The sequence below is a fragment of the Anticarsia gemmatalis genome, chromosome W (assembly GCF_050436995.1).
Source record: "Anticarsia gemmatalis isolate Benzon Research Colony breed Stoneville strain chromosome W, ilAntGemm2 primary, whole genome shotgun sequence".
Classification (NCBI taxonomy): Eukaryota; Metazoa; Arthropoda; class Insecta; order Lepidoptera; family Erebidae; genus Anticarsia; species Anticarsia gemmatalis.
The window spans coordinates 7,195,679-7,208,980 of record NC_134775.1 but is presented as its reverse complement, the minus strand read 5'-3'; positions in this window follow the sequence as shown (position 1 = coordinate 7,208,980).

The window sequence follows — 13,302 nt, the reverse complement described above, 5'->3', positions numbered from 1 at the left end:
ACGGCAGCGCCATCTGCGCCGGCGATTGAACCCGCCACCGCACTGAAACCTACAGCTCCCCCGACTCAAAAAGGGAAGCGGGGCAAAAAGCCCTAACCGTCCTATAGCGCGGTGGCGGCTACGCCCGCCAAAGGGACTCCCGTTAACCCGGCGGCTACCAAGAGTGGCAGCTCGTCGGGAGAACGGAAAGGCGGCAAAGGCGCCCAAGGAGACGCCTAAGACAGCGGAAAAGAAGGCGTCCAAGCTCCGAACCCCAAAGTCGGCTGCAGAAGTAATCACACTGCAGCCGGAGGCGGCGAGAAATGGCGCAACGTATAAAGACGTCATTGGGGACGCAAAGGCCAAAATCAACTTGGCCGACTTGGGCATTGGCCCCAATGACGTCCGGTTCAAGGTTGCCGCCACGGGAGCTCGGATGTTTGAGCTCCCAGGAGTGTCCGGAGCCGAGAAAGCGGACGCCTTCGCCACAAAGCTCCGCGAGGTCCTTGGGGAGGACATCGTCCGCGTGTCCAGGCCCACCAAAACCGCCGAACTACGGATTACGGGCCTAGACGACTCTGCCTCCCCGGAGGAAATAAAAGCCGCCCTCTTCAGGGTCGGCGAATGCCCAGCAGACTCCGTCCGGCTGGGTCAGATCCGCCTCGGCCCTCACGGCGGCGGATCTATCTGGGCCTGCTGCCCAGTTGCGGCGGCCAAAAAACTTGTTGATGGCCGCCGCCTTTTGATCGGTTGGGTGTCGGCGCGGGTGGAGCTTCTCCCACCACGCGAGCGCCGTTGCTATCGATGTCTCGAGGGAGGCCATGTCTGTGCGCGGTGCACCTCCACGGTTGACCGAAGCGGCACGTGCTTCCGGTGCGGCAAGCCGGGCCACATTGCCCGGTCGTGCTCGGAAGCACCGAACTGTGCCGTTTGCGCCGCGGTAGGCAAGCCGGCGGCGCACGTGGTGGGGAGCAAAGCCTGCGCCCCACCAAAAGGTCAGAAGAAGAAAGTACAGGGGGAAAAGCCCAACAAAAAGAAGAAGAAGACGACTGCAAAGAAGGCCAAGGCCGCTTCGCAGGCATCAGACCGGCCCGCGGCTTCTAACGCCGCTGATGGGCCGGCGGAAGTGGTGGAGATGGAGACCCAACAATAATGGCTCCCCATCTCCTCCAAACGAATTTGAACCACTGTGCCAGGATCTTCTCTCCCAAAGCCTGGCACAGTGGCAGCAGAGCCCTACTTTGTTCCGCTCAGGGATGACTGGGCGGGTGACTTGGACGGCTTAGTAGCCATAGTCTCCCCGGCCGCCGTCGGAGTTCCGCCCCTCGTACCCACAGCGAGGGGCCATGGTTATGTGGCGGTCACATGGGGAAACGTCGTCGTCGTCGGCGTCTATTTCTCGCCAAACCGGAGCCTGGCCGAATTCGAGGCGTTTCTTGCGCGGCTCAGCACATCCACGGCTTGGGGTTCCCCGTCTACGGACGCGCGGGGCGAGGAAGTGGAAGATTGGTTGGCGGCCACGGGCCTTGTTGTCCTGAACCGGGGTTCTGTGCACACGTGCGTGCGCCAGCGGGGTGGGTCCATAGTGGACCTCACATTTGCCACCCCCGCACTTGCGCCCCGTGTACAGTTCTGGAGAGTCCTCGAGGGGGTTGAGACACTATCTGACCATCGTTACATAAGGTTCAGCGTCTCCCCGGTTACCTCGAGGGCCTTGCGTGACCAGGATGCCCCGGTCGAAGTTGGACCGCGCTGGTCCCTGAAACGCCTCGACAAGGGGGCGCTCGTCGAAGCCTCCATCGTTGACGCCTGGATTTCGCAAGCGTCAGAAGATCAGCCCGTCGACGTGGAGGCGGAAGCAGGCAGGCTCCGGGCAGACATGACCCGCGTCTGTGATTTAGCGATGCCCCGCGTCCGGTTACGTGCCGGACGGCGGGGGGTATATTGGTGGTCGGCGGAAATCGCGCAGTTGCGCCAAAATTGTACAGCGGCGCGCCGCCGCTACCAACGCCTCCGCAGGAGGCGTCGCCGACCCCCAGACGCGGAGTCGCAAGAGGCGGAGCTATACGAGAGGTACAGAGCGGCGAAGAAGGCCCTGTCAACAGAAATCAGCAGGGCCAAAACCGCCGCTTGGGGCTCACTTTTAGAGACTCTGGACTCAGATCCGTGGGGACTCCCGTATCGTTGGGTGATGGCCATCAGGGCCGTGAGAGGCTACCGCACGATCTCCTTTGAAGTGGCGTGCCTACTGGCCGGAACGCCGCCGTGGGACTTGGACGCGAAGGCTCTCGCGTCACTCCATACATGGCGCGAGGAGGCCCGAGGCGGAAGCTCATTGCCAGCGCCTCAAGAAGTAGAGGCGCAGAGAGCAGAGCTCCGCCAAGATGTCCTGGCGGCGTGGAAGCGGCGACTAGAAAACCCCAGCGCCGGCCTCGTCACTATCGAGGCCGTGCGGCCGGCGGTCACGGAGTGGCTGGAGAGAGGGCACGGCGCGCTCACTTATCGGCTGACACAGGTCTTGACCGGACATGGTTGTTTCAGCAAGAACCTGTGTCGTATAGGCCGTGAGCAGACGCCCAGGTGCCACCATTGTGGTGACTGCCCCGATACGGCGCTGCATACGCTGGCACACTGCCAGGCGTGGTCGACGCAGCGCCGTCAATTGATCGGGGTAGTTGGGAGCGACCTCTCGCTCTCGGCCGTGGTTCTGTCCATGGTCGGGAGCGAGGCAGCGTGGTCGGCCGTCGCCTCGTTCTGCGAGGAAGTCATATCCGCAAAAGAGGCGGCGGAACGGGAGCGAGAAATAAACGCTCCCCTCCCTTCCCGCGCAAGACGCACTGGGCGTCGTAGGCGCCGGGATGTTCTCCGGCCCCCGTGACGCGGACCTGCGGCCGGACGGAGGCGGAGCGTTTCGCCTCCGTCGCCTGGACAGGGAACAGGTCCGAGAGGCGGGGGTGTGCTGTGTGTTCCTGGCACACCCCCTTGAAGTGGAGAGCTAGGGGGGGGGCAATCCTCATACCCGCCCCCGCTCGAAGTAGGGCCCGCATCCAAGGCGGGCCGTAACCGGCTGGGACGCGGAGTATCCGATTGGAGGTACCGCGCCCTGGCCACATTTTGGTGACCGCAGAAGGAACACCGTCAGGTTTTTAGTCGGTATGCTCAAGTTAGCCGGAACGTCTTGCCGGCGGGAGAGCCCGACAGACCCCCGCTTTCCTCCCTGGGGCGGGACATGTAGTAATGCATTTTCCTGACGCAAAAAAAAAAAAAAATACAGCTGTCACTCAGAGGTATGATGGATGGAACGTTAGTGTGGCTAGATTTTATTCAACATTCGAACTCAAGGTCGTTGCCACGTTGTACCGAACTCACCGCGTTTCTGTCTTGCATCCAGCTAGATCGGTTAAATCGTAGTCTATTTTTGTAATGTGATCATATGTGTGAATGATGAAAAAAAAAAAAAAAAAAATATGTAATGGACAAATACACTAGTGAGCTAAGTCTAGTGCGTATTATTTTGGACTATTCGCCATGACTGACCAATCTGATAGCGAGGTACCCCATATGCCTTCGATATCAGAAGTGAAATGTCAGGATACAAACTCTATACACCCACACCTTGCCCCGACATCAGAACTGGGATGAGAAGACCACGCACCACGTGCTTCGAACTTTAATGCACCAGGTACTATGGGATGAGAAGACCACGCACCACGTGCTTCGAACTTTAACGCACCACGTACTATGGGATGTGAAGACCAAGTACCACGTACTATGGACATCAACGAACCACGTGCTTCGAACGTTACCACACCGCGTGCTCCGAACCATGACAGTAGTGATGACATGCTTGTGCGTGCTATGAAGACTTGACATCTTTATCGGCTGAGCTACGACTACCCCATCTTGATCCCGATAAATCTGATGTGGATGCACGATCATGGTTTTCTACCGCGGCCCTGTCCATCAACGATGAACATGATCATGGTGCGAAGCTGATGGTTGCTTTGAGCCGTGCTTTGAAGGGACAAGCTTCCTCGTGGCTGTCGACGATATCTTTTCCTGGAATGACGTTTAGTGACTTTAAGGAGCTATTTATACAAAGGAAACCACAGTGACACAACCAACCCAATGACAGTTTCCCTCGACGTTTTTCTTTAACTGCATCGAGCAATTTTGTGATTAAACTAGCATAGTACTGTTCGGTAATTGTCTGTCCTTTCGGTAGGTAATCAACAAAAAATTCCTTCACTATCCCAGAACACAGATGTCATAACCTTGCCAGCGCTAGCAGTCACTCGAAATTTCTTCTTGGGCGGTGAGGATGGTCGTTTCCAAGACATGCTTTGTTTTTATATTTTAGGGTCGAAATGGTGAACTCATGTTTCATCCATAGTGATAACGCGATGGCAAAATTGGTCCAGATCTGACTGTAACATTGTCTTGCAATTTCCGACCGATTTTTGTTTTCGTCGGTTAACATTCTTGGAACCCACCTTGCTGAGACTTTTTTGAAACCTAGTGAATTAGATAAAATGGATTGTATGCCACCAAATGATATCTTTAGGATTTCGGTTAAACGTTTTACAGTAATTCTTCTGTCTTCTAAAATTAAATTTCCACCTTTTTGACATTTTCTTCCGTGATCGAGGTTGAAAGCCGCCCGGAACGAGGGCAATTCAGCAACCCAGTAAGCAACGGTGGAACAATAATAATAATAATAATAATAATAATAATTCTTTATTGACGTAAAATAATTTCATTTACAATATTGAATTCCCTGATACCTGCGCTATTAAAAACTGTATTGCTGGCATCAGTGTCTTCCCCTAATGAAGTTGCACATTGTTACATAAATCACTAAAGAATATAATACTAGTAAGACTAACTATATGAATACTTATAAAAGCATTCTTGCAAAGTGTGTTTTTGTGTATGTGTGTGTGTGCATGTGTGTGCGTGTGCGTGTGCGTGTGTGTGTGTGCGTGTGTGTGCGTGTGCGTGTGCGTGTGCGTGTGCGTGTGCGTGTGCGTGTGCGTGTGCGTGTGCGTGTGCGTGTGCGTGTGCGTGTGCGTGTGCGTGTGCGTGTGCGTGTGCGTGTGCGTGTGCGTGTGCGTGTGCGTGTGCGTGTGCGTGTGCGTGTGCGTGTGCGTGTGCGTGTGCGTGTGCGTGTGCGTGTGCGTGTGCGTGTGCGTGTGCGTGTGCGTGAGTGTGTGTAAATTTTTTTCAAGCACAGGTACTTAACTCGTTTTTTGTTAATTTTTAAGGATTTTTAGCAACGCTTTTTTTGCGAATGATACGACGAAATCGAGTGTAACTGCGTAAGAATATTGTGTAATTGACACTCTTTAAACTGAATATTAAATTACCCCCAAAAATCTCATCAAGACGTCAAGGGCTGAATGGAACACAGCCAGGAAAATAGTAGATGGGAACCTTCTGAAATGGGCAATTGACAGCTTCAAGCCCTACAAATCACCAGGACCAGATGGCATATACCCCATACTCCTACAAAAAGACAGCAATGTGTTAATACCACACTTGGTGCGTATTTACAGAGCTTGCCTAGCCTATGGCCATATACCAAAACTATGGTCAAAAGTGAAAGTAGTATACCTGCCCAAACCAGGAAAAACAAACTACGAAGATGTTAGGTCATATCGACCCATCAGCCTTACATCGTTTCTACTTAAAACGATCGAAAAGCTGATTGACAAACATATAAGAGACGGACCTTTAAGAAACAATCCACTCCATGTTAGGCAATGTGCTTATCAACAAGGGAAATCGACCGAAACAGCTCTTCATCTAGTGATAGAACGAGCAGAGGCAGCACTGGAAAGCAAAGAAATATGCGTGGCAACCTTTATAGATATAGAAGGGGCCTTCGACAGAACCACCTTCGAAGCTATTCAAGATGCTGCTATAAAACATGGTGTGAACCCAACCATCTGCAGATGGATCGGGAAAATGCTGCAAAACCGAGTTATCAGTTCCACGTTAGCTGGCGATACCATCCACGTCAAAACAACCAGAGGCTGCCCACAGGGAGGGGTGCTGTCACCTCTGCTGTGGAGCCTAGTGGTCGATTCGCTAATGAAAGAACTGAACACAGGGCCATTCTACACGGTAGGTTACGCAGATGACCTAGCCATTATGGTCAACGGAAAAATTCCGACGATCGTCTCGCAGTTGTCACAAGAAGCGATCAAAATAGCAGAAAGATGGAGCAGAGATAACCACCTATCCATCAACCCTAGTAAAACCACCGCGATGTACTTTACTAGGAAAAGAGACCTCAAAAACTTCAAAAGCCTAAAGATGGCCGGAGAAGAACTACAATGGTCGACACAGGTCAAATACTTAGGACTAATACTGGACAAAGATCTGACCTGGAAAAAACACCAGGAGCATATAACCAACAAATCCCTAAGAATTTTTGGCATGCTCAGGAGGGCCTATGGCAAAACATGGGGACTCCAACCAAAGGTACTATACTGGATCTACACAATGATGATCCTACCCATCATCAAGTATGGAAGTGTAGTATGGTGGCCAAGAACCAATAAAGAGACATGCAAGAAAGCGCTCAGCACAATCCAAAGGGTTGCCTGCATGTCTATAACAGGTGCCTTCAGAACAACACCAACGGCAGCAATGGAAACCTTACTTGGAATCACTCCATTGCACCTTACAGTCCAAAGAGAGGCAATCAATGCGTTGAAAAGACTCAAAGATGCAAACCTCGGGACAAGGAAGATGATGACGTGCAACCATACAAACATGGGCATAAAACCTCATCTAAAAGAGATGCTAGATATGAACTCTGACAAAATACAGACAATACTAGTCACTCACAGAAACTTTAAGATGACGATTCCGACGAGAGAAGAATGGAGTCAAGGTCTCTACACACAAACCAAATCGAGACAGATATGGTACACCGATGGCTCCAAAATGCAGAACGGCACAGGAGCAGGCGTCCACTCGGAGGACTGCAGCATAAGTACTAGCCTAGGCAGATATGCTTCAGTCTTCCAAGCAGAAGTACACGCAATCATCGAATGCACCCAAGAGATTATAAAACGAGATACAAAAAATCGCGACATTTATATACTCAGCGACAGTCAAGCAGCTATTAAAGCTCTTTGCTGTTCTAAGGTCAACTCGGGACTTGTACTGAATTGCATAAAGAACCTGAACAAGGTAGGTCGTACAAACAACGTTAGGCTAGTTTGGGTACCAGGCCACGCGGGCATAGATGGGAATGAGAAAGCTGATGAACTTGCACGGAAAGGATCAGAATCACTCCCAATAGGTCCAGAACCAATAATTGGACTACCTGATGCGACAGTCAAACTGGCAATAACCAACTTCACCAGGGACCAGCATCTGAAAGAATGGAAAGCCATATCTGGACTAACCCATTCGAAACTGTTCATAAATAACGTCAACAAAAGCTGGAGTAATAACCTAATAAACCTCAGCAAAGACAGCATCAAGAAAATACTTGGTGCTTTCACAGGACACTACGGCACGAACTACATGTTAAACAAAATAGGAGCCATAGATGACCCCAAATGCAGGCACTGCAATGAAGAAGCAGAAACCATGAAACACATACTGTGCGAGTGTGATGCTTTAGGAAGGAAAAGAATGGATCTTCTAGGATGCGGTTACCCTAAACCAGAAGACTACAGGCTGCTTCCGGTGGGGTGCATAGCAAAACTGATAAGTTTTGCCCTGCCCCCCAACGTCTAGAGTAGCAAAGGAGGGGGTGACACAAAGGATCAGGAATGGTCGAAGTGTCAGCCAGGCATTAACTGGCACCCCCACCCCTAAGATAAGATAAGATAAGACCCCCAAAAATATTGGTTTGAGACATATTGCCTTATTTTTGCCTTGGCTTTTGCATCGTCTGATGGTTTTGCCTTGAAACCAGCTTCTGGTTGAGATTTGATGTACCTAATTTACTACTCTCTCTACTCATCATAATTTTCAAGTCCTTTAAGTTTCGGAATGCTTTGAATATAGTTTACTGCCATGTTTACACGAAAAAGTCTACAATTTTCGACTGTCTTTTACTAAAACTGCACCGTAAAAAACCAAAAATATAGATAATCGCCTATAACCTATTAAAACACGTGAACTTTTCGTAACCGACTGACCGTTTTTTTTATTCAATGACAGTTACATCGAGTATGACGGCAGCACTTACAATTACAATATTTTGTTACCAACATTCTAACAAGTTCTTTGTTTTTTAGTATATTTCTCCGTAGTATGAGAACTCCAACTAACAGTTGACATCACTACCAACGAGAAGATGATCTAGTTGCCAAAGCACCTCATCAATCGCCTTCCAACGTGATTCGGGGTTCTTCAGTTTGTCTTCGAAGTCCTACTTTTCAGTGATGTCAGCGATACTCAACTTACGAATAAATCGGGAAAAAGCTCTGATGTTTGTAGTTTGTTGAGTTTTTAACCCATCAGATTTGGATTGAACGCCAGTATTTTTTGTCTTTCAGAATCTTTGTCCCCAGAAGATGGGTCGGGATAGGCTTCTTGCAACGAAGTGCTTAGCAGTTTGGTCGCTTGCACCTTGCAGAACTCTGTGATTCATCTCGAATTCATTTCAGTGACTCTTGAGGTTGTCCCCGTAATTACCTAGTTTTTCTAATAGGACTTTATGCGAAAATCAAAATCAAATCATTTATTCATTTAGGTTAAATGCTGAGACATATGATAGTCATTGATACAGAGAGTGAAGAGAAGAGCTGGCAAGAAACTCCTGGCCACTCTTTTTAGTCGCCAAATGGTGTTAACAATATTTATGCTTGGTATAAATCATTGATGATGTAAGGAGCTGCTACCAACACCACCGAACACACTTTGGTCATCACATAAATTGAATTAATATATGAAGGTGCTAGTAAGCAACATAACAAGTGTGTTGGAAGCATGATGGGAGCATCTACCTACATAATGATAGTATTGCAGTCATAAGAGGCGTTTTAAGAGTATACTATGGCACAAGGAATTATATTGATTAATATGTATTTTCTTGAAAATGTTGGCAAATTCGCCATAACCAGGACGACCAGTCACCCCAAGCAGCACCCGTTCACGAGTATCACGCATGGACCAGCCATCACCCCCCTCGCACATGTTACACGGAAGGGGGAGACCCAGCGTGCGACGCCGCCGCAAGCAATGACATTTTAGTGAGCATGACGAACCTTGGTATGGGAGATGAATAAAAGATAACGAATACCACTGAGACTCATGCGATACCTCTCGATTTATATTTATACAATGCAAAGATGTATATATACATAAATAGATATTTAATCTTAATTTGTGTAGAACGCGCAACTAATCCCAGGATTCCTTATCCATTAAATAATCGTCAACTTTATAATAACCCCTTTTAATGAGGTGATCTTTAATAACTAATTTGAATTTTTGGTGGGGAAGATCCATAACACTGTTGGGAAGTTTGTTATACAACCGAACACCAAGACCTGCAAATTGTGTATTTTTTGCAATCTATCAGGGACCTACTAACTTGTGCTTATTTCTGGTATTAATGTTATGATTGCCACTGTTCTTAGCAAACGAGTTGATGTTCTGTTTGATGAACATAAAATTCGCCAAAATATACTGTGATGCCACCGTCAGTATACCTATTTTCCCAAATACCTCCGAGAGTCCCGCGCTCCTAAGCCGTAAATAACGCGAATTGCTCTTTTTTGAATTACGAAAATTGTGTCTATATCAGCCGCCAGGCGTCAAAGTAGAATACCGTCGGACAAAACTCTGAGAAAATAACCAAAGTAAACCAGTCTTGCCGCATCTACACCCGCAAATTGTCTTACTTTTCTTATCGCGTCGCTGCCCGCGAGCTTTGTTATTTGGGTGCCTCATTGAAGCTTGTTATCTAAATCTACACCTAGGAAGGTTGCGGAATTGATCATTTCCCTAGATTCCTAGCATTGGGCATGGTAAATCTAACGCATTTTGTTTTCTTTGAATTCAACAACAAATTGTTGACTGTAAATCAATAAACCAAAACCCGTGTAAGAGCACCATTGACATCGTCAAAATCTGTTTTCTTACTATGTACTTTAAATATAAGCGACGTATCAGCAAATAGTACGATATCACACAGATCCTGTACCTGATGTGGCAAATAATTAATATCTACCAGAAAAGGGAAAGGACCAAGGATAGAGCCGTGTGGTAACCGTGGAACCGCAGATCCAGTGGATCTTGGCCCTTTAATATCTGTATAATGTACTCTCTCAGACAAGTAGGATGCAAGTAAGACAAGTGCCACATCTCCAATTCCATAGTGCTTAAGTTTACATAAAAGAGTATTGTGGTCAACACAATCAAATGCTTTGGAAAGATCGCAAAATATCCCAATAGCATCCTGCGACATCTCCCAAGCATCGAAAATATGCCTAATAAGTGTGACCTCTGCATCGATGGTAGATCGACCCTTCGTAAAGCTTAACTGTTTTCTGTGGAGTAAACTGTACAAGTCGAAACGAAGCCAAATGTTTTTGACATGTCAAAAAAGATAACTGTGGTCGGTTTTTTTTTTATGAAGATTTTCGACGATCAAGACGTGAAATGAAATGCCGCAAGAGTTGTAGATTTTCCTTTTTGGAACTCTTCTGTTCGCTTTTTAGTATTTTAAACTTGTCCAAATATGCAACTAGTCTTACTAGTTTTGCATGGCCTTTTTATACACCTTAGAGAATATAGGTACCAACGATACTGGCCTGTAGTTTGATATTTCGTTTTTATCTCCTTTTTTAAATAATGGCTTGACTACAGACTTTTTCAGAGACTCTGGGAAGGTACCCTCTTCCATGCTATGAATCCCATATGGTAGTGGGGTAACCTTTCTGATCTTTATCCTCCACTTCGCTCTGTCCTGGACATCGTTTTCGGAAACCTCACACTCACTCATGTCTTTCTGCACTACAGTTTCCCATCTTGTTTTGGGCCGTCCTCTTGATCTACGACCGGGGAGGGAAAGTTGTAGTGCTTTGTTTCCTACGTAGTCTGCAGGCCTCCTCTTCACATGGCCATACCACCTCAGCCTATACTCTCCTGCATTTTGTCGGCAACGTCGCGTACGCTCAGGCTTCCTCGATTATTCGAAGAATTATGATTAATTTATGTTACCATTCTAAATCATATTTTAAGTATTTAGCAATCATATTGCTAGATACTTATAGTATTTATAATATGACTAGCTGACCCGCGCAACTTCGCTTGCGTCACATAAGAGAGAATGGGTCAAAATTTTCCCCGTTTTTGTAACATTTTTCACTGGTACTCTGTTCCTATTGGTAGTAGCGTGATGATATATAGCCTATAACCTTCCTCGATAAATGGACTATCTAACACTGAAAGAAATTTTCAAATCGGACCAGTAGTTCCTGAGATTAGCGCGTTCAAACAAACAAACAAACAAACAAACAAACAAACAAACTCTTCAGCTTTATAATATTAATATATAGTATAGATTTAGAATGGTTTATAGTATTCAGCAATATGATTGCTAAATACTTATAGTATTTATAATATGATTTAAAATGGTTTATAGTATTCAGCAAGATGATTGCTAAATATCAATAACTAGCCGACCCGCGCAACTTCGCTTGCGTCACCTAAGAGAATGTGTCAAAATTTTCCCCGTTTTTGTAACATTTTTCGTTGCTACTCCGCTCCTAATGGCAGAAGCGTAATGTTATATAGCCTATAGCCTTCCTCGATAAATGGGCTATCTTACACCGAAATAATTTTTCAAATTGGACCAGTAGTTTCTGAGATTAGCACGTTCAAACAAACAAACAAACAAACAATCAAACAAACAAACTCTTCAGCTTTATAATATTAGTATAGATTAGTATAGATTTAGCAATACTTCATTTCCATTATAAATATTATGTATAATGGAAATGAAGTATTTAGCAATATGATTAATTCGCCGCCAGTGGCGCCATCTTGAACGGATGATGTAAGAATAAAGTTGGTTTTATATTGTTTGAATTAATGTTATTTGTCTGATTTCAATAACTTTAAGCTATGTTAAATTCATAGAAATAATATTATAGTTGAATATTAAGCTATCTATTTAGAATTATATAGCGGTGATTTAATTATTTCATATATTAGAAGTTGTAATTGGTTTTGGCGGTGGCGTCCATCGGTGGGAACCGATATGTCGGTCACTTCCACCTAGACCCTATACGAGAGAGCGTGCTGTCTGTCACGCTAAAGAGTAAAGTTATTAAAAAGAGTGGCCGTGAGTTTCTTGCTAGCTCTTCTCATAGGCTATGGTCATGGTCATGGCTATGAGTACCCAACTTATAGCTAACGAGTTGTTGGCATTTATTCAAAATGCCATTGACACTATGGACGAGGTCAGCGTGATGCAGATCTGCAAGTCCAATTTCAAAGAAGAGGACATCAGTAGCCGCAAGAGATTGTTATACCAGTCCCTTGGCAAGCTGGACCAGATGCCGTCCCGCAGAAGAGATGGGACGGAGAAGAGCGTGCAAGACATCATCGCTTTTTTTTTTGCTCTGGCAACACTAGTGAGATGACATTGTAAAACAGTCGCTCCTCAATTTTAATTTTAATTTAATTATTAATAAGTGTTTATTTTTAAGAATTAGTACATAGTATAGTAAATTAGTGATACCAGATGTGGTGTACAAAGTTTTAGCTGCGAATAATAACTGTAACCGGCAAACGGAGAATATTCAAGTCGAGTGCGAAGTGACAACGAAGTTCAACGAACTAAATTCAAACAGCTGATCACCAAACTCAAGGGAGTATCGTTCCTTTTGGTATTTTTACTTTAAGATTATCAATAATATACTGCTTGATATCAAAATACGTCGTATATTATCAGCATACGTCTGATTAAAACTGTACATTGACATATTGACAACAAGTGTTACAATTATGTACTGGGTACATTATGCTGTGCCGGTAAATAAGAAGACTTCTTGCGGTTTGAAGAAAGTTTATTTTCAGATCCTTATTGTTTCGATGCTAGCTGTGGACTGTGTTGCTAGTACAAAATATGGCCACCATATTTATACAAAATGCTCAAAATAAATGTAGGCCCTCTTATTGGCCGATATAAATGGACCAATTAGAATCCCCGCATTTTAGCCAATAGGATTCCAGTAAGACATTTTGGACAAAAGCTTAAGTACTAGGAAACTTGACTGCGACGAGAGCCGCTTACATTAATTAACAATTTTTAGTGTATTTCTGTACAATTTCTTAAATAAA